The 6,523-nt window shown below is 40.9% G+C and overlaps 1 pseudogene; it reads right to left on the bottom strand.

The window, feature by feature from the left end:
- Window positions 1–5,286: 5,286 nt before the first annotated feature.
- LOC107119974 lies at window positions 5,287–6,099 on the bottom strand (annotated as a pseudogene).
- Between the last annotated feature and the right edge of the window lie 424 nt (window positions 6,100–6,523).

The raw sequence follows: 6,523 nt of genomic DNA, 5'->3' as shown, positions 1-6,523 counted from the left end.
TCCTTTCCCTCCCCCTCCCCACAACAGACACCCTGTGAGGTGGGTGGGGCTGAGAGAACTCAGACACAAACTGCTCTTTTTTAAGGACAGCTGTGCCAGAGCTTGTGACTGACCCAAGGTCACATCAGCAGGTGCAAGTGGAGGAGTTGGGAATCAAACCCGGTTCTCCCAGATTAGAGTCCGCACACTTAACCACTACACCAAACTGGCTATATTGGGCAGTGATATAAATAGAATAGTGCTCAGCGGTCACACTTGAATATTGGACTTGAATACTTGGGCACCCGGGACTTAAAATCCAGATCTGTCTCAGGATAACACACTGAAACCTCAGGGCCATCAACTAGCTCATACACTTGATGGTTTCTTCAAAGGTTATGTATGCTTGCTTGTCAGAACTACTGCAAATGTTAATTGTGGATGGTAAAGAATAATCTGGCACTAAAAGCTCAGTTGCATTTACTACATAGTTAATATCCATGCAATTTTATTTTTATTTTTTAGTCTTGTAAGTGTCCCATCTCTTCAAATTTACACGATTGTGACTGCAGACATTAACATGTACCATGAGGTGCAAAACCTAGGGGCATGTGGAAGTACTATCATTAATGCTGCTGTTCGATGGGACACCAGCCGTTCTCCCTCTGTGACATCAGTGGACCCCACTCTTGACATCATCAGGCCCCACCCAATGAATCTCAGGGTATGGAATGATGGGGACCTGGCAATCCTACCCCCTACCCCGCCTGTCTATGGGAGACCGAAGGATCCAGTCTAAGAACAGTTCTCACTTTTTGGTGTTTTCAAATTATCCACCTGTAGTCTGACACTGGAATTCCCCCCCTTAATGTCCCCAAAGTGTCACAGCCCCAAGACATAGGGATCTTAGGAAAATAATAGAATAATAAAAATAAAATGCTCCTTCCCTTGGGCTTACCTGGCACCTATCTTACTGTATTCAGCTAAACGTTTCTTTGCACCTAGGGGTTTCATCTTTAAAAATAATATTTTACTACTAGTAGCCTGAGGAATATTTTATGAAGATCATGTAAGCTGCTGGCTGTTGTTTTAGGCTAATTTTTTTTTACTAAACCCTCCTGGCTATTTATGCTGTTTTTATGCTTTGGGTGGGTTTTATGACTTTTTGTCATTAATTGCTAAACTTTTGTAGTTTTATTGTGTCATTTTACTTTTTTGAGCCTCATTGAGGAGGTCTTTGGAGAGGAAGCATATACATTTCCTAAATAAATTAATAATAACAAGCAAAACATGGGTAGTACAGAATTTTCAGTCACATTGAGTCAGTTTTATGATTACCCTTATTTCTGAAATCCAGAGCTGAAACCCAAAGAACCCTCATGAGTGTGGAGAGGTGCAAATGCAGTAAAAGTAACATGAAAGGAGAGAGCCAGCATCATTCTGGAAGGAAATTAAAGTTTTCCTTTATTTTATGACCTGTGGTCATCTTGCAGTTTTATTCCTTCAGTTTATATTCTCTCTCTCTCTTTCTCTCTTTCTAGGCTTTTCTCAATCTAACTAATAATCAAAACTGTTGCCTAAAATAATGATGGAAAATCTACTCAGGAAGCATGTACCTATTTTGCAGAGCAGACTGATTCTGTTGTCCTTACCTGGCTGTTGTATCCTCATCTTTAAAACTACACATGAGCATTTGAAACTGCATTGCTGAAACCTATATGTTTCTCATGATCTGAGTGAAGAATAGGCATCTGATGTCCTGTTGCTGTGCTCATTTATGATGTGGAAAAGTCACCATGAAGTGATTTTTCCTTCTGATGTTGCATGATGGCCATTTTTTAAATTAATGTACCCCTGCATGATAAAACTGGGATTTAGCACATTTTGGAGACTGTTAATATTTGGTCATGCTCTGTGCTGTGATTAATCTCTTGATGTTACTTATGTTACATTTCTATATGCATGCTCTGATAACTTGTGTATGGAACTTAACAGGAACTTTTTCATGATTCACATATTTTTAGGACTTTTTCACATGACACAAGCAAAACACTTACTAATGAAATGCTGAATAAATGCTGTATTTTGGAAGTGTATAGAAAGCTGGTGTACTCCAACAAAGTTGTATATCAGGTTGCTATTAATGGGATTTCATGGTTAAAAACACTGGCTGAATTATAGCCAAATAATCTATTACAATTGCATATGTCTACCTGGTTATTCATGACAATGCCAAGAGATGTGTTGGTCCTCTTTACTGATTCCCCCCCCTTCAAACATTTTCAAACAATAATAAATAACATTTATGTAACTTTTGAAAAGTGTCTTAAGTGTTTCATAGACATTCTGATAGAAATTTTTACAATGGTCCTGCATCTTAGGTTACTATTCCTGCCCCAAACTGCAGGTATGTGACTGAGGCTGAGAGAGACTACCTGAGCAAAACTTGACTAGGAAGAAGGGATGGGGGACAAGTGAGCACACTTGTCAAGGACTTTGAGTTCCAAAGTGCCCATTCAGACGTTGGTATGAGATTCAATTTTGAAATGAAAGAGATTCAACACACAAACATAGGGATTTCCACATTGGTATAAACTCTGGGGAGCGTTTCTCTTTCCTTTATTTTTGTGTTATACTGGAAGCGCCATATTTATTTATTTATTATTCATATTTATACCCCGCTCTCCCAGCAAACCGGCTCAGGGCGCCCATGTGTGTCTGACTTGAGATTTGACTATAAAGACACAAAATGTAAGTTGACAATCTAAAAATGGAATCTGGGAATCACAAATTTGTAGTGAATCTATATAATGTTCAAATAACATGAATTTTGATCCCCAGTTCATGAATTTCCTTTATTGATATACTAGGAATAAGGCCCGTTGTGTAAATAAATACAATGAGCTCTAGAAAGAGGCTCTAAGCAGGTGCCCTGACCTTGGGCACTCAGCAACAATTTGCTTCAGCAACCTCAGCAGGATATAATGACACCGAGTCCACCATTTTCTCCAGAGGAACTGATCTCTGCTACCTAATAACAGTTGTAATTTTGAGTGATCTCCAGCCCTCACCTGGAGATTGGTAACAATTGTTCCCCAGGAGGGAATGGCTAGTTTGGAGGGTGGAGTCTATGGCATTGTACATGTCTGAGGTCCCACCCCTCCTCAAACTCCACCCTCTCCAGGCTCCACCCCTCAAATCTCCAGGAATTTTCCAACCTGGAGTTAGCAACCCTATCTCCTTCCCAGCCAACCATAAACCTATCTTTATCTGCCTCTCTGACTTCAGCTTTCCATCTCCTCCCCTCTCCCTTCTGGAGAGCAGTTGTAATTCTGAGTGATCTCCAGCCCTCACCTGGAGATCGGCAACAATGGTTTTCCCCAACAGGCACGAAGGGGAAATATATTTTACCTCAGGATAACTTTTGGCCACTGTGTGACAGAGTGTTGGACTGGATGGGCCATTGGCCTGATCCAACATTGGCTTCTCTTATGATACATTCATTGACTCCCAACAGCAAACTGTTTAGAATGTTAGAGGCAAAGGCCAATCAGGTCGCATATGCAAATGACCTCTATGTTCCAAGGCAAAGGCCAATCAGGCCGCATATGCAAACAACCTCTGTGTTCTGACTGGCTATGGGGGGGAGAGGAACAGCAAACTGTTTAGAATGCTGAAGGTGAGACTCAGGCAACACAGCCAGTGGATAGGGACAGCTTCTGAGTGACACATCAGGGAGCCAACTGATTTGGGAGCATGTGGAATGTTCAGGAGTGTGCCACTACCAAAATAGAATTATTATATAGAGAGACTGTCCCTTGGACAAAGGTTTTCACTGCTAACTTTCCCAGGAACTGCTTCTGTGGAGTATGTGTGTAAGCCTCTATCCATACATCACCTTAAATCAGTGCAGGTCAAGCATGTTTAGATTTTTACTTCCACTCTGTTTCTGTGTCCTCATTAGATTTTTATCTGATGGGCAGTCTTTAAAGGCATCAAATCAAAAGTGGTAAGGCTGTCTGGTTCTGTGCGAGTGGACATGAGAAGGGAGGAAGAACTAGACAGAGCGTATATAAGGACAAAGAGAATGCACATTTGCTTTATTTGCCCAGAGGAAAAGGGTTGAAAGGGAAGACTATTCATTGCAACTTTTCTCCTGGAACATCTGGCCCCAGAGGAAGATTGTACCTACCTTTAGAGAAGTCAAACTAGTGCTCTCTCAGAAATCAGCTCTGATCACCTCTCAAAAGGATCCAATCCTGTGACCAAATTGGTGAGGAAATGGAATTCGGACAGCTTTCTCCTGTTTGCCTTGCCTTTTTCATTTTAAAAGGGACCTTTCTATGCTTCTTTACAGTTACAAAAAATATTTTTTGTTGGTAATGTCCAAGTTTGGGGAAACTGGGAAAATTTCCTGCAGGTTTGTATTTAGTGACTATTGCACAGTTTATAGGGTTGCCAACTCTGAGTTGGGAAATTGCTGGAGATTTGGAGGCAGAGACTGGAAAGGGCAGAGTGTAATGCCACAGAGTACCCCCTCCAAAGAGGAACTGATCTCTGTAGTCTGGGGATCAGTTGTAATTCCAGGAGATCTCCAGGCCCCACCTAGAGGCTGGCAACTCTATGTCACAGTGTGAATTTTGCTAAAAGACCATTCTAAACTATTTCCAGGGTAACATTTCAAGGCTGTATTCAATATTTAATGATCACTTATTTCAGTGGGATCTTTCTTACTAATGTGAAACCAGGCGAACTGAGTTAATTACTAATAAGTTTTTTGAAACAATCTGGATGACTTTTACACATTGTACAACATTTGCAATTCACATGGTCTTCTGTTTCTTTCTTCTTCTTTTCAAAACAAAATCATCTTTATTTTTTACCAGTAAGGTATAGTTATTGTAGACAAAGTTTTATGTTAAGAAATGTCTCATTAGTTATCATTTAATACATTTTTCTGTTCTTAACATGTTGATGTTCATTTCATTCCTCAACATTCTCTAAACGGGCATCTCCCATATGGTGCCCCACAAAATAAAGCTTCATAAGTGCATGTCAAAACAACTGGCTCCAGTCACATACACACATAGTAAAACTGTTTTTGAACACTGTGGGCTGAAAAGGTTAAGCAGTGAATTAGAACATCGGTTTTCCTCAAATTTTCTTTAGTTAACATTACTGGTCCAAGAAGAGATTAGTGATTTACCAAAAGCAATCACGACTACTTCCAGCACACAGTTGGCCTATCTTTAATAGAAAATATTGAAATGGCAGGAATGTGATGGAGAAGTTATTATTCAAACAGTATCATATAAGGGAATCCAGCGACGCTTGTATAGTTTCCAGCCTGTTATACAACTCAAACAATTCTTGATGATTGAATTCCACAAACTAGGGTTGCCAAATCTGGGTTGGAAAATACCTGGAGACTTTGGAGGTGGAGCTAGCAGAGGGTGGGGGGTAAGGAGGAGAGAGGCCTCAGCATGGTGCAATACCATACAGTCCACTCTTCAAAGTTGATCTCTGTCAGCTGGAGATCAGTTGTAAAAGCAGGAGATTCCCCAGGCCCCACCTGAAGAGACTGGCAACCCTACCACAAACACTTTCTCCATGTTCTTTGAATCCTGATCGATCGCTCCAAGTTCCAATACAGCTTGAGGAGACTTTTGTTTTCCTTGGGTAGACTGAGCCATCTAGAGGTTAAGCTGCCATCCAACTGTCTCAAGCTTCTGAGGTGACAAAATCCTTTGCCCGAACTTCTCCACTACTGTCTGGCCCTGCAGCAGCCCACATAGTGGCAAACACTTTGGCTTTATCATTATCCACATGGGAATGCTCCAGTTGCTGTTGCAGAATGGTTGGTTTCAAGTTGTGATATGCAGCCTATTCCAAAATGAACGTTATTGTTTCAGGGACGAGGTGGAGATCCTGCTTCTCCACTGAGAAAGCAATTTGATGTTTTTCTTCCTCTTCTTCTGTGAAAGTACTTTCACCCTTTAAATGAAGCTTCTGAAGGATGCGGGAGAGCAGTCGAGAGAACTTGCCAGTGTCTATGGTGTTGATAAAACATGCTGCTTTTCTGATAGTGGCCGTATCTGGAATAATGATGGCTGCCACCATTTTGGCGCTGTCAATTATCTGGTCTTCTGTTTCTTGACCAGTGGACTATTCAGAACATTTTAAAGAAAATAGCCCTACTGCATCAGATCAATGGGAAAACAAGTGTACCATCCTGTTACAAATGGGGCAGCTAGGAGTTCTGGGAAGGCCACAAGAAAGAAGCAGCTTATGAAGAGTTATCCCATTAGAAACAGTCTCAATTAGTTTAGTCTGGTATTTTTTTTCCTTTCCAGCTTACAGGCTCAGGTCAGCTTTACAATGACTGGATAACATACTAGTTGTTTTGCAAGGTCTGTTTCTGGGTACTCTCTGTTATATTAAACATTACAGCACCCTCATAATGTCTGTGTTTTTCAGCAATTAGTATCCAGCTATTATTGGTACCAGACATTTAGGTAGTTCATGGAGGATTGGACTATCAATG

The sequence above is a fragment of the Gekko japonicus genome, unplaced genomic scaffold, assembly GCF_001447785.1.
Source record: "Gekko japonicus isolate JY-2015 unplaced genomic scaffold, Gekko_japonicus_V1.1 scaffold1767, whole genome shotgun sequence".
NCBI classification, from domain to species: domain Eukaryota; kingdom Metazoa; phylum Chordata; class Lepidosauria; order Squamata; family Gekkonidae; genus Gekko; species Gekko japonicus.
The sequence above is the reverse complement of the archived record's forward strand: the minus strand, read 5'-3'. Positions and strand labels throughout refer to the sequence as shown.